The 26,556-nt window shown below is 40.1% G+C and overlaps 2 pseudogenes; both read left to right on the forward strand.

Moving 5' to 3' along the window:
- The first annotated feature begins 895 nt into the window (after window positions 1–895).
- Window positions 896–1,026, forward strand: LOC144281457 (U4 spliceosomal RNA; annotated as a pseudogene).
- Window positions 1,027–3,016: 1,990 nt separating this feature from the next.
- Window positions 3,017–7,949, forward strand: LOC144281059 (glyceraldehyde-3-phosphate dehydrogenase pseudogene; annotated as a pseudogene).
- The last annotated feature ends 18,607 nt before the right edge of the window (window positions 7,950–26,556 follow it).

The following is a 26,556-nucleotide window of genomic DNA, read 5'->3' on the forward strand; positions in this document are numbered from 1 at the left end:
GATCATATCCTCTGTTGATTTAAATAATTGTCAGAATTCTATATATGTTCTGAGTATTAATTCTGAGCAATGATTTACCCCTGCACTTTCTGTTTTCTTATAACCTCTACTATAGTATTCCTTTTAACAGAAGTTTAAAATTTCGAGAACAAATTTCTCGTTTTTATGGCTTCTGGGTTTTGTATTTTATTTAGGCAGGCATTTTCCATCCCAATATTGTTTAAAAGATAATTTAAAAACCTTTAAAATATTTTTCCCGGGATCCCTGGGTGGCGCAGCGGTTTAGCGCCTGCCTTTGGCCCGGGGCGTGATCCTGGAGACGCGGGATCGAATCCCACGTCGGGCTCCCGGTGCATGGAGCCTGCTTCTCCCTCTGCCTATGTCTCTGCTTCTCTCTCTCTCTGTGTGACTATAATAAATAAATAAAAATTTAAAAAAAAATAAAATAAAATATTTTTCCCTTTAAATGTTTATTTGTACCATCTGTGTTTGATGTGATGGGGCAGGAGGTTCAATCTAATGTTATTTTTTCTTCAGTGGATAGCCAATTATCTCACATGATTTGTTGAAAAAGCTACTCTTCCTTCATATAGTTTAAATGTTGCTGCTAAAGAAATTAACTAAAAAAATGTTGCCTCTATTGTAAGCTTCATTTGCAGAGATATATGGATCTGTTATGCACTTTATCCTACTGACCTATTTTCATCCCTTATGTTGCTAAATCTGTTTGTGTTAATGTTTACATAGCTTTATATATTTTTATATTTCTTTTTTCATATATTACAGGGCAAATTCCCACTCAATATTCTTTTTCAGATTTGGGGGGCTACTATTGAACATTCTCTCTTCCAGAAAAGAATCAGAATTCTTGAATTCCAGTCTAAAAATTCTCTTAAGCTTTGCGCAGTGGCAGTATCATAGCCAATGAGGTTTATCTGAGGTGCAATTATTGCTAATTAAAAATTCTCTTAAGATTTAGTTGGGACTGCATTAAATGTATAAATTAATTTGATTGTCCTGGATGGCAATAGCATAGAAACAGTTTTTCCATGCTAGAGTGATATTAATGCTGGATCTGAGTGGCTTTCATGCAGTCTACTTTGTGAATATTTATTATTGATTCTGACAGGCAATCCCAGGAAGCCATGTTCTGTATGAATTTTTATTTTTTTTATTTATTATTTTAAATTTTTATTTATTTATGATAGTCACACAGAGAGAGGGAGAGGCAGAGAGACACAGGCAGAGGGAGAAGCAGGCTCCATGCACCGGGAGCCCGATGTGGGATTCGATTCCGGGTCTCCAGGATCACGCCCTGGGCCAAAGGCAGACGCTAAACCGCTGCGCCACCCAGGGATCCCCTGTATGAATTTTTAATAAGGGATCCTCAAAATCCAAAGCATTGATGGTGCTTATAGTGAGCTCCTCTTTCAGTCTTTGGATAGTTTTTATGGGGATATATGTTTCCATATGGGTCATATGGTAACTCTGTGTTTAACCTTTTAAGGAATTACCAGATTGTTTTTCTTTTTTTTTTCTTTTTGTTTTTCAAACTGTCTGCAAATTTTACATTCCCACCAACAATGTATGAGAGTTCCATATCCTAGCCAAGTCTTATTGTCCATCTTTTTTATTCTAGTGGGTATGAAAAAGTTCTCATTATACGGTGTTGTTTTGTATTTTATTCTATTTTTCAAGAGCAGTTTTAGATTTACAAAAAAATTGATTGGAAAGCACAGAAATTTCCCACCTATCCCCTTCCCTTAACATGCAATTTCCCCAATTATTTGCATCTTGTATTAGTGTGGTACTATAATTGAAGAACAATATTGATACATTATTATTAACCAAAGTCCATAGTTTACATTAGGGTTTACTTTTTGTGTTATACATTCTATGGGTTTTGACAAATGTATAATGACATGTGTCTACCATTACTGTATTATACAGAATAGTTTTACTGTCCTAAAGATCTGCTGTGCTCCACCTATTCATCCTTCTCTCCCCTAGAATCACTGGCAACAACTGATCTTTCTACTGTTTTCCATAGTTCTGTCATTCCTAGAATGTCATACAGTTGTAATCATACAGTAGATTGCCCTTTCAGATTGGCCTCTTTTGCTTAACAATATGTTTTCTAAAGTTCCTCATGTTGGGGCGCCTGGGTGGCTTCATCAGTGGAATGTGTGACTCTTGCTCTTGGGGTTATAGGGTTTTGTTTTGTTTTTTTTTAAGATTAATTAATTAATTAATTTGTTTATTTAAGACCGAGAGAGAGCGAGTGAGCAAGGGAGTGCTAGCGGGGTGAGAGGCAGAGGGAAAAGCAGACTCTGCTGAGCGGGAGCCCAATGCAGGGCTCAATTCTGCATCTCTGGAATCATGACTGGAGGCAAAGACAGAGGCTTAACCGACTAAATCACCCAGGTGTCCCAAGCCATAGTTTTTTTTAATATATTCTCCTACTGAAGGATGTCTTGGCACTTCCGACTTTTGGCAATTATGAATAGAGCTACTATAAACATCTATGTGCAGGTTTTTCTGTGGACATAAGTTTTCAACTCATTTGGTTAAATACCAAGGAGTATGATTGCTGGATCTTATGATGAGTATGTTTAATTTTGTAAGAAACTGCTGAACTATCTTCCAAAGTGGTGGTATAATTTTGCGACCCTGCCGGCAAGGAATGAGAGTTACTGTTGCTGTACATCCTCTTCAGCTTTTAGTGTTGTCAGTTTTTTTGGATTTTGGATATTCTAACAAGTGTGCAGTGGTATCTCATTATTGTTTTATTAAAAAAAAAAGTTTTTCTCACTGTTGTTTTAATTTGCATTTCTTTGATGATATATATTGTAGAGCATCTTTCCATATGCTTATTTGCCACCTGCATATCTTCTTTGGTGAGGTGTCTACTAAGGTCTTTGGCCCATTTTTTTTATTTGGACTGTTGTCTTGTTTAGTTTTTTTTTTTTTTTTTTAATTTATGATAGTCACATACAGAGAGAGAGAGAGAGGCAGAGACACAGGCAGAGGGAGAAGCAGGCTCCATGCACCGGGAGCCCAACGTGGGACTCAATCCCGGGTCTCCAGGATCGCACCCTGGGCCAAAGGCAAGCGCTAAACTGCTGCGCCACCCAGGGATCCCCTCTTGTTTAGTTTTAAGAGTGCTTTTTCAGATGTGTTTGCAAATATTTTCTTTCAGAGCATTTCCATTTTTAGGACTTTATGCCACAGATTTACTTTCACGCAGGTACAAAGACATATGGAAGGATAATATAAATAATAGATGATAAAATAACAAATTAGAAGGAAACAAAATATTTGTCTCAGACCCTCCTAGGGTCCACTTCTGATTTGGAGATTGATATAGGTGCCAGCTGGTTGGTGGAATTTCAAAGGAGACTAGAGAGTATTTCCATGAACGTGAAAAATGTTCCAAAGGAGTTGGCCAACTAGAAAACATGACAAGTGTCCATTGAAGTGTCTATTAATTGGAGATAGCTAATACATTGTGGCACATCCTTGCATTAGAATACAATGCAGCTCTTAAACAGGGTAAGGTAGTTTAAAAAATAATGATGTGGGATAATCTCCAAGATATAATTAATGTGTATTATGTTCTATCATCTGTATCTTAGGAAGAGCTATTTATGTATTTGTTCACGTATACAAAAGTCTGGAAGGATACACAAGAAACTGATAATAATGGTTGCCTCTAGAGAAGGGAGAAAGGAGACTAGGATGGCTGGGGGACATATTGGTTTGAATTCTATACATGCCATATGCATATATAATCTATTCGAAGTTTTAAAAAGTAAAAGTGTTTGCCACATATTGTGGCCATTAAACAGTTGATAAATTTTATTCATTTCAGAATAAAATAGGAAATATTTGGAAATAGGGATGCCTGGGTGGTTCAGTGGTTTAGCGCTGCCTTCAGCCTAGGCCGTGATCCTGGAGTCCCGGGATTGAGTCCCGCGTCAAGCTCCCTGCGTAGAGCCTGCTTCTCCCTCTGCCTGTGTCTCTGGCTGTCTCTCTCTGTGTCTCTCATGAATAAATAAATAAATAAATAAAATATTTTTTTAAAAAAAAGTGACAGCACAGATGCTACTGATGCTAATGATATGTCAGAGTCAATAACCTCAACTTCTCTGGGCTAAAGATTGCCTATCTCAAACCCACAATTGGGAAATAGTATCCATCTGTCCCATATTATTCTAGATAGATAGAATAATTATTCTATTCTAAGAAGCAAGAAATAGTCTCCTGCCCACCCCAAACTCTGTGGGAGGGTTTCTGTGATTCTTTTGTGAGAAGTTGAGAAAGTCCATGCGAAATTTCAAGGCCAGAAGATGTTATAACAAAATAGTTTTGTTTATCTGGATAGGAGATTAGGTCTATTAACCACAGCCATTTAACACCCACTGAGTGAGACTCAAAATACTTTCAGCTGAATCATTTAAGATGTTTCCAGCAGCATAAACAGAGTACCCAACTAAAAGAAGCTCAAACAGTGAGGACATTCATCATTTCACATAACAAGAAGTCTGGCGAAGAAAATTCCAGAGCTGCCTCATTCAAAAGTTCAACAATGGCAGAGTTCTGGCTCAATGTCTCTGACTTCCTCATGACTTTTCCTTCATGGTGACAAAATGACTGTTGCTGTTCCCAGCACTGTATTTTCACATGAGATTAATAAAGGCACGAAGAATGAAGAACTTCCACATTGCTTGCTTTTTTTTTCTTAAGATTTGATTTATTTATTTGACAGAGAGAGAGAGAGAGAGAGAGAATGCACACAAGGAGGGGGAGTGGCAGGCAGAGGGAGAGGGAGAAGCAGGCTCCCTGCAGAGCAGAGGGCTCCATGTGGGGCTCCATCCCTGGGCTCTGGGATCATGACCTGAGCCAAAGGCAGCCGCTTAACCAACTGAGCTACCCTGGTACCCACATTGCTTGATCTTGTGCTTTCTCTCACTTGCTCATGTGCTGGCTCTCCTGTTTTTAATCAGGGAACAAAATCTTTCCCAGAAGTCCCCTAGAAGCTTTTACCATGTGCAGTTGGTCAGAGTGTATGATATGCCCATCTCCGAACCAATCTTTAGCAAGGGGGAATGATATTACCACACTTGTCTTAACCAATCACAGTTCATCCCCAGAGGAGGTTGAGGGGGTGGTATAGGTGAATAGGGTTGCCTATTATTTGTTTGTCTGAAATTCAATTTTAACTGGATGTCCTATATTTTTATTTGAGACTCTGGCAATGCTGCTGGGTGACACCCTTATCTTTCCTGAGTCTGTTGCCAGACCATACTTAACAAAATCAGTGTTCCATTAGCAAGAATAAGACAATAGTGCCTAAAAGTAGCAATTAACAATCTGCATCTTTGATTTACAAGATTTCTTTCAACTTCTGTTCAAGAAAATCCTGGCTCCCTTTGGCTCTCTGGCCCTCCCTGTTTGACATCAGCTGTGTCCCTGAGACATGATGGTGAAGGCCCAACTAAATGGCTTTGGCTATGTTAGGTGCCTGGTCACCAGGGCTGCTTTTAACTCTGGCAAAGTGAATATTGTCTCCATCAATAACACCTTCATTGACCTCAATACATGGTCTACATGGCCTGGTATGATTCTACCCATGGCAAGTTGAACGGCACAGTCCAGGCTGAGAATGGGAAGTTTGTCATTAAATGGAAAGCCCATCTCTATCTTTCTGGAGTGAGATAGGTGCTGAATTTATTGTAGAATCCACTGGTATCTTCACTAACCTGAAGAAGGCTGGGGCTCACTTGAAGGATAGAGCCAAAAGGGTCATCATGTTTGCCTCTTCTGCTTGTGAAGGGCATGAACCATGAGAAAGAAGTATGACAACTTTCTCAAGATTGTCCACAATGCCTTTTGCACCACTAACTGCTTGGCTCCCTGGCTAAGGTTGTCCATAATGACTTTGGCATCAGAGAGGCTCTCACGATCACAATACATTCCATCACTGCCACCCAGAAAACTGTAGATGGCCCTACTGAGAAGCTACGTGGTGATAGCTGAGGAGCTGTCCAGAACATCATCCCTGCTTCTACCAGTATTGCAAAGACTGTGGGCAAGGTCATTCCTGAGCTGAATGGGAAGCTCACTGGTACAGCCTTCCATATCCTCACCCACAATGTGTTGGTGGTGGACTTGACCTGCCATTTGGAAAAAGCCGTCAAATATGACAACGTCAAGAAGATGATGAAGTGGACATCAGAGGGCCCCCTCAAAGACATCCTGGGCTATGCTGAGGACCAGGTTATCGCCTGCAGCTTTAATGGTGACATCTACTCTTCCACCTTTGATGCTGGCCTGACATGCCCTCAATGACCACTTTGTCAAGCTCATTTCCCGTGATGAAAATGAATCTGTCTATGGCAACAGGGTGAGGGACCTATGGTCCACATGGCCTCTAAGGAATAAGAGCTCCTGGAACACAGCAGCCCCAGGCGATCAACAGAGGCCCCAGCTGCTGAGGAGTCCTTGCCCCAAACAAACCCTCTGATACACTGAAAATCTTTTGTCCTCGACGCCGTTTCCATCCTAGATGCCTTGAATAAGGGGAGGCATTTTGGCAGCCCTACCTTGTCATGTATCATCAATAAAGTGCGCTGTACACCCTTATACACAAAATAGAAAGTCCTGGTTTACATGGCCCAGGGTTTTCACATAGCACAAAGGTGCCCAGTTCTATCTTTGTGTGTATGTTGTGTGTGTGTGTATGTGTGCGTGAGTGAGCTGACAAAGATGAACAGTAACAGAACTGTTAAAAGTAAGATGTGTAAAGCATACTACAACCTGCAGTTTACATTTGTGTGATCCAAAGTCTTAAAAGCCACTACCTAGTATTCTTTAGCTTTGCTATGTGGCCTCTAAAGAAGAGGAAAACAACAGCCCAGCTGCTTCCTGAGACCTTGGATTCTTCCTGAGGTGAAAGATTTGAGTATTACTGCCTTTTCAAAGACCACTTGGGAGTGATGATCACGATGCCATAGAAATGATGAGAGAGAATAAAAATGTTTCCTATGGGAGTCAGTGTTATTTCAACACTATTTTTATGCATTTATGTAAGGGGATGATTATGACGTAAGTAATAAGAAGGCATTTCTGGGTCCTGATTACAAGTGTGACTGCTGGGATGTTACTCATTGACACACGCAGATCTACAACTCCTTTGCTGAGTCACCAGCTTACCACTGTTAGGGGCCTGCCCCAGCTCCCATGGCCCCATGTAAAACTGTTGGTTTGCCAGACTCTCATGAACTCTGGCCCACAACCTAGGCAGCAGTTGGAAATTCTCACTATCAGACGAGAAACCGTGAGACAACTCTTTTAAGAGTGTCCCCTCTGGTAGACAAAAATCAGATGGCTTGCATGGATATACTTACAGAGATCATATCTGGTAAATGCCTATATTTTCTGAGGTTGGCCAGTGATAAACTTTATATATATTTATGAGAAAATAGTATCCATTTCCTAAACTATATTTATGTTGTAGACTTTTTAAAAGATTTTTTATTTATGTATTTATTCATGAAAGACACAGAGAAAGAGGCAAAGGGAGAAGCAGGCTCCACGCAGGGAGCGATGTAAGACTTGATCCCGGGACTCCAGGATCACGCCCTGGGCCGAAGACAGGCACCAAACCACTGAGCCACCCAGGCATCCCATATGTTGTAGACTTGATTAAAGGAGAGCTGTGTCAGTTAACATGAGAGATTGAATATGTATTTATCTGTTACCTCCCAAATCCCCACTGTAATAACAATAAAGAAATAAAAAGACCATAAACCCATAGGGTTAAAGAGAAGAGAGAAAATGACAAGAGTTAAAAAATGTCAACACAATTCTGGAAAATGAAATCAGATGGAGGAGTAATATAACTGATTTAGTGGAATGGAGAAGTTTAAGCCTAAGTGCACTGGTGGGAGGGGTGCTGCAGGTGGAGGTGGGGAGTAGCGGGCCTTTCAATAAAAAGAAAGTGGATTGGGCCAGCAAAACACAGCAAAGGGTTGGGAGTGGAAGGCACAGTGTATCTCTGGCAACCACTGATTGGCTCTTTGTCTCTACACTTCTGCCTTTCCAGGATATTACATAAATGGAATCATGCCAAAGTATGTAAGTTTTTGAATCTGGCTTCTTTCATTTAGTATAATGCATTGGAGAGTCCCCTGTGCTGTTGTAGTATCAATACTTTTTTCCCTTTAATGGCTAACTAGCAATCTATTTTTTAGGTGTGCCACTTTTTTTTAGATTGTTTCCAGGTGTTGGTGATCACAGACAATGCTACTACAAACATTTGTGTAGTGGTTTTTCAGTTATTTTGTAAACACAGATTTTTGTTTCACTTGGGTAAATAACATGAGGTGAAGTTCCTGGGTCATGTGGTATGTGTATGTTTAAGTTTGTAAGGAACTTCCAAACTGTTTTCAGAGTGGCTGTACCATTTTGCACTCTTATCAGCAATATATGAGTTTTGGTTCCTCCACATTCTTGGTAGCACTTCATATTGTCATTTGTGTTTTGTTTTATTTTTTAATATTAGCCATTCTAGCAGATGTGTCATGGTATCTTACTTACTATGTGTGTGTGTGTGTGTGTGTGTGTTTTAAGTATACAATTCAGTGGGTTTTAGTATATTCACAAAGTTGTGCAACCACCACCATTATCTCATTCCAGAACACTTCCATCAGTCTCTGCCTGGACTGAATTGCATCCAAATTCATGTTGAAGTCCTACTCTCCAATTTGAAGGTATTTGGAGATGGGGTCTCTGGGAGGTAATTAGAGATAGATGACATTATGAGGGTGATGGGATTAGTGCACTTATAAGAAGAGGAGAGATCTCTCTTTCCATGTGCACACACCAAGAAAAGGCCATGCAAGCACATAACAAGGCTGTCTACAAGCCAAGAGAAGAGCCTCAGAATAAAACCTACTTTGCCAGTATCTTGATCTTAGACTTCCCAGTCCTCAAAAATGTGAAAAATAAATTTCTGTTGTTTAAGCCACTCACTCTATTGACACCTTTGTGGCTCAGCGGTTGAGCATCTGCCTTCAGCTCAGGGCGTGATCCCAGGTCCGGGGATCGAATCCCACATCAGGCTCCCTGGTGGGAGCCTGCTTCTCCCTCTGCCTATGTCTTTACCTCTTTCTGTATGTCTCTCATGAACAAATAAATAAAATATTTTTAAAAAGCTACCCGGTCTATAGTATTTTGTTATGGCAGCTGCAGTTGATTAAGATAACCTGCAAAAGAAACCCTGTACCTGCTGAATCCCTCTACCTCCATCTTCTGACAATAACTAATCTACTTTTTATCTCTGGATTTGTTGATGCTGGATGATCGTATAAATGGGATCATGTCATGTAACATGTGGCCTTTTGTAACTGTCTTCATTCACCTAGCATAATGTTTTCAAGGTTTATCCATATTGTAGTATGTGTCAATAGTTCATTCCTTTTTATGGCTGTATGATACTCCATTGTATGGATATACAATATTTTGCTCATCCATTCATCACTCAAATATTTAGGTTATTTCTACATTTTGGCTGGTATAAATAATGCTGCTATGAATATTTCTGGACAAGTTTTTGTGTGAACATGTTTTCAGTTCTCTTGGGTATATACCCAGGAAGAGAATTGCTGGATCATATGGTAATTCTATGTTTAAGTTTTTGAGGAATTGCCAAACTTTTTCACAGCAGTTGTGCCATTTTACATTCCCATCAATGGTATACTGGAGTTCCAATGTCTCCACATCCTCATCAACACTTATTGTCGTCTGTATATTTTATTATAGCCATCTCAATGGGTATGAAGTGGTATACCATTATGATTTTGATTTACAGTTTCCTAATGAGTAATGATTTTGAGCATTTTTTCAAAATGTACTTATTTGTGATCCACATAGCTTCTTTGGTGAAATGTCAGTTCAAATCTTTGCCCCCCACTTTTTAAAAATTTAATTCCAGTATAGTTAACATACAGTGTTATAGTAGTTTCAGGTGTACAATATAATGATTCAACAATTTTTTACATTGCTCAGTGCTCATCATAAGTGTAATATTAATTCTTTTTACCTGTTTCACCATTTCACCCATCTCCTCATGAATCTCCCCTCTTGGAACCATTAATTTTTTCTCCATAATTAAGAGTCTATTTTTTGGTTTGTCTTTTTTTTTCTTTGTTCATTTGTTTCCTTTCTTAAATTCCACGTATGAGTGAAATCATTTAGTATTCATCTTTCTTGATGGAATGATTTATCATTACACTCTCTAGAACCAACCATGTTGTTGCAAATGGCAAGATTTCACTATTTTTATGGCTGAGAAATATTCCATTGTATATGTACCACATCTTCTTAATCCATTCATCTATGGATTGACATTTGGGTTGCTTCCATAATATGGCTATTGTAAATAGTGCAATAAACATAGGGGTGCATATATTTTTTCGAATTGATGTTTTCATATTCTTTGGGTTAATACTCAGTAGTGGATACTAGATCATATGTAATTCTATTTTTATTTTTTTTTAAGATTATTTATTTGAGAGAGAGAGAGCAAGCGCATGAGTGGGGGGCAGGGGGAGAGGGAGAAGCAGCTCTCTCCTGAGCCTGACACAGGGCTTGATCCTGGGACTCTGGGATCATGACCTGAGCTGAAGGCAGATGCTTAACTGACTGAGCCATCCAGGCATCCCTGTAATTCTATTTTTAATTTTTGAGAAAACTGCATACTGTTTTCCACAGTGGCTACACTGGTTCTCATTCCCACCGACACTGCATGAGGGTTCATTTTTCTCCACATCCTCCTCAACACTTGTTTCTTGTGTTTTTTTAGTTTACTCATTCTTCCTGGGATGAAGTGGTATCTTATTGTGGTTTTGATTTGCATTTCTCTGATGATGAGTGTTGTTGAGCATCTTTTCATTTGTCTGTTGGTCATCGATATGTCTTCTTTGAGAAATGTCTATCCATGACTTCTGCCCCCCTCCTTTTTTTTAAATAAATTTATTTATTTATTTATGATAGTCACACACAGAGAGAGAGAGAGAGGCAGAGACACAGGCAGAGGGAGAAGCAGGCTCCATGCACCAGGAGCCCGACGTGGGATTCGATCCCGGGTCTCCAGGATCGCGCCCTGGGCCAAAGGCAGGCGCCAAACCGCTGCGCCACCCAGGGATCCCTCCCCTCCTTTTTTTTAAAGTAGGCTCCAGGCTCAGTTTAAGTAGGCTACAGACCCAGTGTGGAGTCCAATGTAGGACTTGATCTCATGACCCTGAGGTCAGGTCCTAAGCTGAGATCAAGAGTCAGATACTTAACTGACATGAGTCATCCCTTCTGCCCATTTTTAATTAGATTATTTGGGTTTTGTTTTGTTTTGTTTTGTTTTGTTTTTCATGTTGAGCTGTGTAAGTTCTTTATGTATTTTGGGTACTAACCCTTTATTGGATATATCATTTGCAAGTATCTTTTCCTATTCAGTAGGTTGTCTTTTAGTTTTGTTGATTATTTCCTTTGCTGTGCAGAAGCTTTTTATTTTGATATAGTCTCAGTAGTTTATTTTTACTTTTCTTTCCGTTGTCTCAGGAGACATATCTAGAATAATGTTGCTATAGCCAATGCCAGAGAAATTACTGCCTGTGCTCTCTTCTAGTGTTTTTATTGTTTCAAATCTTTGTGTATTTTTAAAAATTTGGTTTCCTTTCACTGCATTCTGAGAGTTCTTTATGTATCTTATATATGTCCTTTGTCTGATATGTGATTTTTTTTAAATTATTTTTTTAATTTTTTATTTATTTATGATAGTCACAGAGAGAGAGAGGCAGAGACATAGGCAGAAGGAGAAGCAAGCTCCATGCACCGGGAACAACCCGACGTGGGATTCGATCCCGGGTCTCCAGGATCGCGCCCTGGGCCAAAGGCAGGCGCCAAACCGCTGCGCCACCCAGGGTTCCCCTGATATGTGATTTTTTAAATATTTTCTTCCCATCTATGAATTGTCTTTTCATTCTCTCTTTTTAAAAATATTTTATTTATTTATTCATGAGAGACACAGAGAGAGGCAGAGACATAGGCAGAGGGAGGAGAAGCAGGCTCCATGCAGGAGCCCAATGCGTGACTCAATCTCGAAACTCTGGGATTACGTCCTGAGCCGAAGGCAGACGCTCAACTGCTGAGCCACCCAGGCATCCCTGTCTTTTCATTCTCTTAAGAGTATTCTTCACAGAGTCAGTTTTAAGTCCTGATGAAATCCCATTTGTCAAGTTTTTCTTTTATAGATTGTGCTTTTTGTGTCATTTCTTAGAATCTTTCCCTATGTTCAAGTTACAAAGATTTCCTATTGTGTTTTCTTTTAAAGGGTTTATACTTTTAGGGGCGCTTGGATGGCTCAGTTAAGCATCTGCCTTCAGCTCAGGTCATGATCCCAGGGTCCTGGGATCAAGTCTTACATTGGGGTCCCTGTTCAGTGGGGAGTCTGCTTCTCCCTCTCCCACCACCCCTCCCCCATGCTCGTGCTTTCTCATTCTCTCTCTTTAATATATAAATAAAATCTTTAAAAAAACAGTTTTTATACTTTTAGATGTTATATTTAAATTTATGATCCATTTTGAGTTAAATTCTTATACAATTCTTATATAATTCTTATAAATTCTTGGGTTAAATGTGAAATATGGGTGGTAGATCATTTTGCTTTGCAAATAGATATCCAGTTTTTCCACCACTATTTGTTCAAAAGACAATTATTTCTCCATTGAATTGCCATTGCACTTTTGTGAAAAATCAATTGTGTAGGGGTGTCTGGGTGGCTCGGTCAGCTAAGCATCTGACTCTTGATCTCAGCTCAGGTCCTGATCTTAGGGTTGTGAGTTCAAGCCCCGTGTTGGCCTCCAAACTGGGCCTGGAGCCTACTTTAAAAAAATCAATTGTGTTGGTCTATTTTTGGACTCTGTGCTCTGTTCCTTCTACCTATGTGCCAATCCTTTAACCTAATACCACACTGGTTCTGGTTTTGATATTAAGGTAATTACATTTGGACTGAAAGTTTGTTTCCCCCGAAATTCATATGTTGAAATACTATTCCCCAATGTGGTGGTATTAGGATGTAGGGCTTTTGGGAGCAAATTAGGTCATGAAGGCAAAGACTTCTTAAATGATATTAGGGTCCTTATGAAAGGGATCCCAAAGAGCTCTCTTGCAGTGTTTCTACTATATAAAGATACAATGAGAAGACAGCAATCTGTAGCCCAGGGGAGGGCCTTCACCAGAATTCTAACTATTCTGGCACCCTAATCTTGGACTCAGCCTCAGTAACTGAGAAATAAATTTCTGTTGTTTATAAGCCACCCAGTTTATGCTACTTCATTATAGCAGCCTGGACTAAGACAGAAATGTTGGTTTCATAAATGGCTTGGGATGTGTTTCCTTCTCTTCTATTTTCTAGTAGAGATTATGTCAAGTCGGTATTATTTCTTACTTAAATATTTGTTAGAATTTACCAGTTAAACCATCTGAGCCTATTTGTTGGAAGGCTCTTCACAATGAATTCAATTTCTTTGATAGATATAGGACTATTTAGCTTATATATTTCTTCTTGAATGGATTTTGGTAATTTGTATCTTTTAACAAATAAGTCCATTTTATCGAAGTCATCAAATTTATGGGCATAGAGGGCTTTGTTTGGTTGGTTGGTTGGTTTTGGTTTTTTTGAAATATTCCTTGTTACATCTAATGTCTTTAGGATCTGTAGGGTCTGTAGTGATATTTCCCTTTTTATCCTATATGGATAATTTTCTTCTTTTTTCAGTCTGGCTGGAGGTTTATCAATTTTATTATCCTTCCCAAAGAACTAGCTTAGAGTTTTATTGATTTTTCTCTGTTGTTTTCTTCTTTTCAATTATATTGATTTCTGCTCTTATCTTTATTTTCTTTTGCATGCTTTCAGTTGAATTTGTTCTTATTTAAAAATTTTTTAAAACATTTCTTAAGGTGGGAGCTTAGATGATTGATTTCAGATCATTTTATCTAATAAAAGCTTTTTATGCTATAAGTTTCCCTCTGAGCAGTGCTTCATCTGCATTTCACAAGTTTTAATATACTGTATTTTCATTTTAGTTTAGCTCAAATATTTTCTCTAATTTCACTGAAGACTCCTTCCTTGATCCATGGGTTACTTAGAAGTGTGTTGTCTAATATCCAATTATTTGGGAATTATTCAGATATCTTCCTGTTACTGTTTTTAATCTAATTCTTTTGAGGTTATAGAATATACTTTGTGTGATTTACTTCTTAATAATTTGTTAGGATTTATTTTATGGCCCAGAATATGGTCCACCTTATTGGATGTGGATATTTCATGTGCATTTGAAAAGAAAGACTTCCTGTTGTTGTTGTTGTTGTTGTTGTATAAATGTTAATTCCATCAAGTTAATTCCATCCAGAGCTTCTTTGTCTTATTGATTTTCTGTCTACTTGTTCTATCAGTTACACAGAGAGAAGTGTGGAAATCTCCAGGTATAATTGTATTTGTCAGTTTCTCCTTTTGTTTCTATCAGTTTTTAGTTCATGTGTTTTAAAACTTTGTTATTATATGAATATCCACTTAGGATTATTATTTCTTCCTTGTCAACTGGCCCTTTTATTATAAAATGTTCTTCTTTATCTCCGGTAGTTTTATCATTCTGAAATCTACTTTGTCTGATATATTTTCTAAAGATTTTATTTATTTATTTGACAGAGAGAGAGAGAATACAAGCAGGGGAAGTGGCAGGCAGAGGGAGAAGGAGAAGCAGACTCCTTGCCCAGCAGGGAGCTCAAAGTGGGGCTTGATCCCAGGACTTGATCCCAGGCATTCAACCAACTGAGCCATCCAGGTGCCCCTACTTTGTCTGATATTAACAAAGCCACTGTAGCTTGCATTTTTTCCATTTGTTTTTCTTGTGGTAAAACATACATAACATAAAATTTACCATCTTAACCATTTTTAAGTGTATGGCTTAATGGTATTAAATACATTCATATTGTTGTGCAACCATTACCACCATCCACCTCCAGAATTCTTTTCATTTTGTAAAACTGAAACTCTTAATCAATAACTCTCCATTCACCCCTCCATCTAGCCCCTGGAAACCACCATTCTCTTTTCTGTCTCTATGATTTTGACTACTCTAAGTACCTCATGTAAGTGGAATCACACAGTATTTGTCTTTTTGTGTCTAGCTTATTTCACTATGTTTAATGTCTTCAAGTTTTTCATCCATGTTGTAACATATTGCAGAATTTCCTTCTTTTAAGGCAGAATAATGTTCCACTGTACATATATAAGCCATATTTTGCTTATTAATTCATTTGTCAATGGACACTCAGGTGGCTTCCATATTTTGTCCTTATAAAAATGTTTTATTCCATTTATTTAAACTAAAAAAAAAAATCTACCTATTGCTCCCACCCCCTACTCCCTGCCTCTTGAAATCACCAATCTATTCTCTGTATCTATACAGGTTTTTTTTGTTTGTTTGTTTAGATTTCACATATAAGGGAAATGATATGATATTTGTCTTTTTAAATCAATTGATTGTGTGGCTTCCCTTGCTTGGTCAGAACATATTTTGAATGATGGAAAGGACAGCAAATTCTGATGCTGTAAATGTTCAGTAAGAGTATTTCACTTGACTGTCCATTTCCTGCTCTGCCTCTCAGATTATTCATAGCCACCATATTGATACATTTCATATGAAATAAGCTCATTGTCATTCTGTGTTACCAGGAGGATTCCTATTAACAGAATGTTTGGGAAATGTGTTGTAACATCCTGTTCAAGGGCTGCCAAGAAACCATTGCACCACATTATTTTTTCTGGCACTTTATATACCCTTTAATCACCCTTTTGATGTAAAAAAGAAAAAAAAAGTTCTCTGTCAATTAACTTTCTCTGAAATAAGCAGTCATGCCAGGATCCAGATACACATACAAAATATTTTGTGCAATTGTACATATAGGAGTCATAGCCATAGGGTACATTTCAAAACTTCTGGATACCTTTTTTAAAAAACAGTATTTTATTTTTATCACATCTAATGGTGTGCCTTTTAGGACATTCTTTGGACCATAGTTCTTTGTTTCTTTTGTTAAAAGCTGTACACTTGAAAGACTCACTTTCATCTTATCCCCCATCCACTCCAGTTCCCACTGCAACAAATAACAGCTTTTCATTGTTTTGTGTTTGTGTATATCCTTATGAAAATAAAAATGGAAATCATATACGTTCTGGGAGCATAGTAGATAGGCTGGTTTATCCTTTTCTTTTTATCCATTTAAAGATCTAGCTCAGAAATCTTTTCATATTAATTTCACAGCAGTATGTGAGGCCTGTTTTCCCATAGAACATGCTGTCAAACTTTGGGGCTTTTATCAGTATGATAGTTGAAAATGATATTTTGGTGTGACTTTCATCTTTATTTCTCTTTATTTTTAATCAATTTGTCTATATCTTTGTATCTTAAAGAGTATTTGTATCCCTTTCCTGAGGTCCATCTGTTCATATTTTTTCTCCATTTTTCTATTGGGTGGTTGGTCTTTTTCTTTTCTTTTCTTTTCTTTTGAGATTTTATTTATTCATGAGAGATACAGAGAGAGGCAGAAACACAGGCAGAGGGAGAAGCAGGCTCCCTGCAGGGAGCCCAATGTGGAACTCGATCCCAGGACCCGGGGATCATGACCTGAGTCGAAGGCAGATGCTCAACCACTGAGCCACCCAGGCATCCCGATTGGTCTTTTTCTTACTGATTTCTAGGATAAGGAGAATTCTCTTGAAATATTAGGGATATTATCACTATGTCCATGACCTGATCTGTAGATACTGTTATTATTTTTTTAAAGATTTTAAAGATTTTTTTTTAAAGATTTGTTTATTCATAAGAGACACAGGGAGAGAGAGAAGCAGAGGGAGAAGCAGGCTCCATGCAGGAGCCCGACGTGGGATTTGATCCCGGGACTCCAGAATCATGCCCCGGGCCGAAGGCAGGCACTTAACCGCTGAGCCACCCAGGGATCCCCTGTAGATACTGTTATGAGAAAAAAAAGAAAATATATATGTTGGCCTCTGCCCCCAGCTCCTAAAACCCTTGTAATTTTGTAAATGATAAGAGCACCAGGAACTCTCAAAACCCTCACAGGTTTCTAAGGGATGAGAGAACCAGGTGTATCTTTTGTTCTTTTTTTTTTTTTTTTTTTTGAATTTTATTTATTTATTCATGAGAGAGAGAGAGAGAGAGAGAGGCAGAGGGAGAAGCAGGCTCCATGCAGGGAGCCTGATGTGGGACTCCATCAGGGACTCCAGAATCATGCCCTGGGCCTAAAGCAGGCACTAAACTGCTGAGCCACCCAGGGATCCCTGTACCTTTTGTTCTAACGAGGTGATTCTGGGTGGGCTCCTAGATGGAGGCTGGTCTCCAGAAAGACCACATTACGATGAGAAGCTTGGAATTGTCAGCCCTACACCTCATCTTCCAGAGGGCTGGAAATGGAGTTAATAATTGATCATGCCTACATGAGGAAGCCTCCATAAAATCCCAATAGTATGGGGTTCAGGGAACTTCCAGACTGGCAAACACATCCAGTAGGGTGATGTACCCTACATTCACCAGGACAGAAACTCTTGCTCTTGGGATCCTCCCAGACCTCACCCTGTGTGTCTCCTCATCTGGCTGCTCATTTCTTTCCTTTATCATATACTTTAATAAACTAGAAAACGTGTTTCCCTGTAAACCAAGGAGGAGTCTCTAGCCAGTAGATCAGAAGCACAGATGATGGGTGCCTGGGTGGCTCAGCATTTGAGTGTCAGCCTTTGGCTCAGGGCGTGATCCTGGAGTCCTGGGATGAGTTCTGCATTGGGCTCCCTGCAGGGAGTCTACTTCTGCCTGTGCCTATGTCTCTGCCTCTCTCTCTCTCTCTCTCATGAATAAATAAATAAATCTTAAAAAAATAAAATAAAAGAAGACGCACAGATGATAACCTGAGCTTGAGACTGGTATCTGAAGTGAGGGTGGGAGTGAGGAGCAGTCTTGTGGGACTGAGCCCTTACCTATCAGATCTGACTCTATCTCAGGTAGATAATGTAGATAATTGACTTAAATTGTAGGACATCCAGCTGGTGTCAGGAGAGTTGCTTACTGTTGTGGGGGGGAAACCCTCATACATTTGTGACCAGAAGTGTCAGAAGTACAGTATTCTCTGCAAAGGTAAAGAAGACACACAAGAGAAAAACACAGAGCAGGGGGAAACTCGGTTTTCCCCTACTTAGGAAGGGAAAAACTGAGTTTTTTCCATTACAATTGTCCGTTTTATCATTTGTCTTTTGACTTTGCTTATAGTGGTTTTTGTCTTGCTAATTTTCTCCATACTACTTTGACATTTAGAAATAGAACAGAGAAAGAAAGGCCAGGAAGAAAAGGAACAGATGGTCAGGGAACCTAAAGAAAAGTGTTTCAAGAAGGAATAGAGTTGGGGGTGCCTGAGCATCTCAGTTGGTTGAGAGTGCGGCTCTTGATTTCGGCTCAGGTCATGATTTCAGGGTCCTGGGATCCAGCCCCACATCAGGCTCACTCTCAGTAAGGTGTCTGCTTGAGGATTTCTCTCTCTCCTGCTGCCCCTCCCCCCACTCACACGTGCACTCTCTTGCTCTCTAATAAATATATTGATCTTTAAAAAAAAAAAAAGGATGGAGTTGGGCCCCTTGCTGGGTCAGCTGGTAGAGCATGTGACTCTGGATTTCAGGTCATGGGTTCAGGCCCCACGTTGAATGTGGAGCTGCTTAAAAAAAAGTAAGGGGCACCTGGCTGGCTCAGTTGGTTAAGTGGCTGCCTTTGGCTCAGCTCAGGTCTGGGTGGCTCAGTTGGTTAAGTGGCTGCCTTTGGCTCAGGTCATGATCCTGAGGTCCTGAGACTGAGCCCCAGCTCAGGGTTCCTGCTCAGTGGGGAGTCTGCTTCTCCCCCTTTCCTGTCCCTCTGCTCACCACCCCACCCCATGCCTCCACTCGTGATCTCTCTGTCTTAAATAAATAAAATCTTAAAAAACAAACACACACACAAAAAACTAAGATGAGGCCATAGAAATGAATACTGGATTTGGTAAAAGAGAGGCCATTAACGACCAGTGCAGTTTTAGAGGTAAGATGGAGATAGACACCTGGTTGGAGTGAATGAATAAAGAAAGATAACAGAGTATTTTTTTTTAAAGTTTTGCTATGTAGGGGTGCTTGGGTAACACAGTCAGTTAAGTGTCTAACTCTTGATTTTGGCTCAGGTCATGATCCCAGGATTGTGGGATTGAGCCTCACATAGGGCTCTGCGTTGAGGACAGAATCTGCTTGGGTTTCTTTTCTTTTCTTTTTTTTTTTTTTATTCTTTTAAAGATTTTATTTATTCATGAGAGACAGAGAGAGAGGCAGAGACACAGGCAGAGGGAGAAGCAGGCCTCCCTGTGGGGAGCCAATACGGGGTTCAATCCCAGGATCCCAGGATCCCAGGATCTCAATCTGAGCTGAAGGCAGATACTCAACCAACAAGCCACTTAGGTGCCCCTCTGCTTGAGTTTCTCTCTTCTTCTCCCTCTACTCCCCCCACCCCTTCTCTCTCTCTCTCTCTCTCTGTCAAATAAATAAATCTTACAATTTTTTTTTTTTTTTTTTTTTTGCTATGCAGTGGGACAGAGAAGTGTGGTGGTAGTGAGATGGGGCTATGGGGTCAAGGAAGTTTAACACATTTTTTAAAAATATTTTATTTATTTGAGAGAGAGAGAGAGTATAAGTCCGGGACAGGGAGAAGTAGGCTCCTCACTAAGCAAAGAGCCCGACGTGGGGCTCAATGAGGGACTTGATCCCAGGACCCTGGGATCATGACTTTAGCTGAAAGTAGCCGCTTAACTGGCTGAGCCACCCAGCTGCCCCTCAAGGAAGTTTTTTAAATGGGAGATATTATACTAGAGAGTGTCTGTATGCTGATACAAACGACCTAGGGTAGAAAAAGCTAAGGATGCAGGAGGCAGAGGGAATATTTTTAGAAGTGAGGCCCTTTTAAAGGGCAAGAGGGGGTGGGATCTTGCTCCAGGCAGAAGGCAGGCTTTGTTCATTTGGAGCGTGGGCACACAGCTGGGAAATTGGTAGGTGTGGTTGTTGGTATGATGACTGAGGGGTTTCCACCATGGAGCATGTGATGAAGGCAAGCTGGGAGGTCTGAGGAGAAAAAAGGAGTGGGAAATAAATGTGTTAGCCTGTAGAAAGTAAACACACCAGGGAAAGTTGCCACAGAGTGTTGAGTGCCCATTTGAGATTCATGGTGAGAATTTCAAGGGAGGCTATTGAGCAAGTTGTGTGCTCATCTCCAGCCATGTTCAGGCAAGGCCTGGAGTGGAAAATACTACAGAGTCAGGATGTTACCCATCAAAAACAGCGGAGGGGAGGCAAGGGACAGTGGTATTTGCAAGAGAGCAATTATAATGATGAACATGGAATCTGACATGAATAGAGAGGAAATGAGGACATGAGGCAAGATGGTTAGTACATGAGTCACAGGTTTCAGTAAGATTGAAGAAAAGCTGGAATGCTTGCTCTAGCCTACAGGAGATGGAGGACAGGAGATAAGGAACAATCAGAATTCCTGAAATAGAGATTTTGGAGATAGTGCAGTTATTGGTGATGACAAGGTAAAGGTCATCAACGTAAGAGTGGGTGGCTGAGTGAAGCCATAGGAAATTGCATTTGAGGAGGTGAGGAGCTGAGATTCTAAGGATAATGCCTCTGGACAGGACCAAAACATTGGCACTATCTAGAATGTATACATGAGGAAAATTTTATGAGAATATTCTGGTCTAAAGTGTGGATAAAAATAGGTTTTTAAGAAATGGCTTGTAATCCTGCCTTATTTAGACACATGTTTAAATGGTGGGAACTATGGAGGTATGTACCTGAGTCAGGAAAATCACATACCATGAGGGATTTCTGCAAGGAGGAAGGGTAGTCTGGGTTTATAGTGATTCATAATGGTTGGTACAGACTTCTGGGGGAAGAACACTGAAAAATCATGGCCCATCAAGGTCTTAGCTCACGTTGTTTTGCTTACAAATTGCATAACCTTCTCGTTCCTTTGCTGGGCAACCTCTGCACACATGTTTACAATCTGGTTAAAGAATCAGCCCTCACAATGACGTTATTAAACATACGTACACAATGGTGGCCATAGCAACAGCAGGGCACCTTCGGAGTTAGATGTTCTCAAATTCAGCTCCCTCAACAGCCTATCTGAGGAGGGACATGAAGACTTTAGAAAAGATGCCAGTTTCCCGTGAACATTCACAGAAGGAAAAGAAAGTCAGCCAGAGAGTATTCATAAGGAGCAGTGTGACCCTAATTGTCCTCCTGGCAGGGAGTCACAGAATAGACATCCAGGATGCTCTGCTCTTTTTGGCAGTGGTTGATTTCTGCAACCACATTAAGACGCTATCCACAATCAACCCAGTGAGGCTGTTAGGATCTGTGAACTTGTTGCAGCCCTCAGGTTCTCTGTTTAAAAGGGAAGTGAGGGGCAGCCCAGCTGGCTCAGCGATTTAGCGCCGCCTTCAGCCCAGGGCCTGATCCTGGAGTCCCCGGATCCAGTCCCACGTCAGGCTCCCTGCATGGAGCCTGCTTCTCCCTCTGCCTGTGTCTCTGCCTCTCTGTGTGTCTCTCATGAATAAATTTTTTAAAAAAGGGGGGGTGGAGGGAGTGAGTGATGTCCAATGCATTCCTGGTCAGGAGGCAGGACAGATGCCAAAAGAATCAAACCTTGGCTGTCATATCAGGCAGTGTCCACTCAGGTACATAGAAGCCAGGTGATTTAACAGAGGAAATTTATTATAAGGACAGGAAAAGCCAAAGGGAAATGCCAAGGAAACACGTGGCAACTGAAGGAAGCCCCTGGAGGGATAGCGGTTAACAAAGGGAAGAGGTAGTTTACTGGAGCCCAGAAGCACAGAGGAGGAGCCTGGGGGAGGCGGACCTCAGAGGAAGGAATACGGGAGAGTGGGTGCAGGTATCGTTAAGGGGCACCATTAAGGCTGGTTCTAGGAAGGGGAAAAGCTGCAAACTCGAACCTAGTGCGGCCCCTGAGGCAGCGGGGCGTTGGCGGGGAGGTGTGGAGGTTGCAGGGAGAACTGCCGGGAGCTTTGGCCACCACCAAGCTCGGGGGCGGGAAGCAAGTTCCCTCTTTCTCCTCCCCCTTTTGCAGGCTTCCTCTAGCACCTCCTGTTGGCGGAGCTAAACAAGGTGCCAGCTGGTAAAGAAAACGGTCTTTGCAACCGCCCTAGGCAACAAATACAAGTTTCTAGTTTGGGGATACTACAAATAATGCTATTATGGGCATTCCTGTACACATCTTTCGATGCACTTGTGCACACATATTTTGAGTGTATATACCTAGGAGTGTGCTTGCTAGATTTAATAGATACAGATAATAACCGTCCCAGCGAATGTGAATTGTGATTTTAATTTGCATATTTCTTTCTTTTTTATTTGCATATTTCTAATCACTTTTGAAGCTGGCCATCTTGACCCCTGGGATATCCTCCTTGGAAAGGTTCCTCATTCGGAGGCCTGTCTGGCTCAGTCCGTGGAGCATGTAACTGTAGATTTTGGGATTGTATGTAGAGATTACTTAAAAAAAAAAAAAAAAGGCACTTCATTAAGTCTCTAGGGCATTTACAGTTGGACATTCAGCCTTTTTCTTATTGCTCCGTGGGGATTTTTAATATTTTCTTGATATAAGCCCTTTTGATGATATGCACCCCAATATCTTCTCCCAGCCTATGAATTTGTCTTTTTCGCTCACTCTCTCAGTTGCTGTCTTGTGATGAACAGATGTTCTTAATTTTATGTAGTACAGTTTATCAGATTTTTTCCTTTAAGCAGTATTTCCTTATTCCAGATTCATGAACATATTCTCCTATATTCTTTTTCTACTTTCCATCTCTTTTCTTTATCCATAGGTACTGAATTCTGAGTCGTTTCTTCAGATCTATTTTCCAATTTATTTGTTCTGTGTTCAGCAGCTTCTAACCATCCACTAGGTTGGTTATAATATAATATATATTATATATAAAATATGATGTTAAATATTATATTTTTATTTTCTAGAAATTGTTTTCCCCCAATTTTGCCTGGTCATTTTTAGCCTCTTGTTCATGAATTGTCTTTTCAAAATACTCATTATTTCCTTAGACATATAAAACATGTTCAATGTGTATCATGTACCTAAACATTACTGCATCTATAGTCATTGCAAGTGTGATTCTACAGTTCAGTGTTTCTGCTATCATTTGTTTATGGTGGCATATGTTTCCTTCAGATTTTTATAACTGTTTGCTCTGAGCTCAAGTTTGTTAGAATTTTATTCATGGGAACCCTTCAAAGCCTAGATTTAAAAAAAATTTTTTTTTATTTATTCATGAGAGACACAGAAAGAAAGGCAAGAGACATAGGCAGAGGGAGAAGCAGGGAGCCCAATGTAGGACTCGATCCTGGAGCCCTAGCATCATGCCCTGAGCTGAAGGCAGACACTCAACTACTGAGCCACACAGGTCTCTCCAAAGCCTATATATTTTTTAATGATTTTATTTATTTATTCATGAGAGACACAGAGAAAGGTAGAGACATAGGCAAAGAGAGAAGCAGGCTCCCTGCAGGGAGCCTGATGAAAGACTTGATACCAGGACTCCGGCATCATGCCCTGAGCTGAAGGCAGACACTCAACCACTGAGTCACCCAAGTGCCCCCAAAGCCTAGATTTAAAATATATTATTCTGGAGAGAAATTGTACTTGCTTGTGCCTACAAACACTTCTAAACTGAGACCATTTGAAATTTTTGGCTTTTTGTTTTTGAGGACTTAGAAATCTCTGGGAAACTTCCCCCCATCTCCCACCCTAGCCAAGGTCTATTTAGGCAAAGTGTGGACAACTCTCTTTTACATACTGAGGGTATTGCCTTTTGGTGACTCCAGCTTTAGGACAGGATCTCTGACTCAACTTCCCATTTTGTATGGGCCCCAGGCTTTGTCTCTTGTATCCAAATTTGGTGTATTAAAACCCTGGCCTGGGCCACCAACAATCTGTAGATACTGCTAAGGCAATACTAGCTTCAGTGCTGGCTTACCATTTTTTATTTTATGATTTCTTATCCTTTCTTCTATTCCTTTCCCCTACTTTTCTGCTGGCTCAAAAATGCATTTAAAAATATGTGGGTTTTTATTTAAAGATTTTATTTATTTATTTGAGGGATGAGGAGGAGCAGAGGGAGAGGGAGAGAATCTCAAGCAGACTTCACACTGAACATGGAGTTTGATTCCATGGACCTTGAGATCATGACCTGAGCCAAAACCAAGAGTTGGATGCTTAGCTGACTAAGCCACCCAGGCATCCCTAAAAGTATGTTTTTAATATTTTATCCATCATTTGGAGTGTTCTGTACCAGGAGGATTTCCCTGCATATCTAGTCCACCATACTGTCAGAAATGGAAATCCAACAATTTTTCTTAGAAAACATGTCACTCATGCAGGAGTCCTCTAAGGCAGGTAATTTCTAATTCAGAGTCAAGTATGCTTTACAACCCCAAGTTTTCTCTTTCCTGCTCTGTTTCTTCATATTTGTGTAGAGCGTCTCTGGAAAAACAGTGTTGCATAGTTGCCATAACTGAGCATGAGTTGAATGAAAGCCCGGAGAGAATAGTAATTATTGTACTAGATGAGATAATCATCCAGGACCACATCAAGTTGGGATAAAACAAAGACTATGGGAGAACTGATCAATCCCTTTAGATACCCTTCTATGAAGATCAGAGTCACTTTCTTCCACAATTTTGCAATTTGGGAAGAGGTAGGAGTTATTTCAAAATAAGTGATTTCTCTGGCTCAGGATGCAAATTTAAGAGAAGATTCTGGTAAAGCCAGAGGAGTTATTTCAACATAGATGCTTTGTCAATTTAGGTCTTTGTAAGAGACTTCTTGACAGTCCCACTTCTGACTTTGTACAAAGTTATCCTTGTAATACAGGAATGAAAAAAAATCCTCCAGTAAAGAGAGTGGGCAGAAAGCCCCACAAATCTCTGTGTCATCTTTAGCTGGAACGAACACTTTTCCTCTTAAAAGGGCTTTAGGAGGACAGACATATAATGATTGACTTAGGATTTGTACTGTTTTCGGGAGGCTGTGGAAAGCTCTGGCTTCTTTTAATATGCATGAGACCAGCCCCTTTCCGTTCCAAGTCTTAAATAAGCATGGCATTAATAACACACCCACCGCTTCACTGGTGGTGTTTCTAAACAGCTGGTTTCTTGGAGCAATTTGCAATATCAAGATCTCTTCTACAAAGTGACATTGCCTTTTAAAAAGAGCTATTCAGTTGTTCTCTCTCCACTCCCCCATAGCTCACACATAACAAGAGCCCCATGAAAATCTGTTTTCTACAGATTTTCTACCCTCCTTGGTCCTGTACTCAGCCTGGAATTTCAAATGCAGCCAAGGATTTCATAATTTTTTTTTTTTGGATTTCATAATTTTTTAGTAACACCATCTTTCCCCATGTAGAGTTCCACTCTTCTTTAAAAAAAAAAAAATTTAAAGATTTTATTTACTTATTTAGAGAGAGCCCAGGCAAGAGGCATAGGAGCTTAGGTGAGTAAGGAGAGGGACAAAAGGAGGGGGAGAGAGCTGACTCCATGCTGAGTGCAAAGCCTAAGGAGCTCGAGGATCATCATCACATGATCCTGAGATCTTGATCTGATCTGAAACCAAGAGCACAAATAGAGTGCATGGTGGAGGAACAGTGGCTTGTCATGCCAGAACCACATTTAGCCTCACAATGGAAATGGTGGCTCTAAGCCTACCTGTTGGGATTCTAGTCAGCCTGGCCCATCCTCTCCCTCTCTGAGGTACTGAATTTTATTTTATTTTATTATTTTTTTCTCATTTTATTTTATTTTGTTTTTGTTTTTGTATATTTTTTATCGGAGTTCAATTTGCCAACATATAGCATAACACCCAGTGTTCATCCCATAAAGTTCCCCCCTTAGTGCCCATCACCCAGTCACCCCATCCCCCCACCCACCTCCCTTTCTACACCACTTGCTCGTTTCCCAGAGTTAGGTGTCTCTCATGTTCTGCCATCCTCACTGATATTTCCCACTCATTTTCTCTCCTTTCCCCTTTATTCCCTTTCACTATTTTTTATATTCCCCAAATGAATGAGACCATATAATGTTTGTCCTTCTCCGATTGACTAACTTCACTCAGCATAACACCCTCCAGTTCCATCCACGTTGAAGCAAATGATGGGTATTCATCGTTTCTAATGGCTGAGTAATAATATTCCATTGTATACATAGATCACATCTTCTTTATCCATTCATCTCTCGATGGACACCTAGGCTCCTTCCACAGTTTGGCTATTGTGGACATTGCTGCTATAAACATTGGGGTGCAGGTGTCCTGCCGTTTCACTGCATCT

This window comes from Canis aureus, chromosome 12 (genome assembly GCF_053574225.1).
Source record: "Canis aureus isolate CA01 chromosome 12, VMU_Caureus_v.1.0, whole genome shotgun sequence".
NCBI classification, from domain to species: Eukaryota; Metazoa; Chordata; class Mammalia; order Carnivora; family Canidae; genus Canis; species Canis aureus.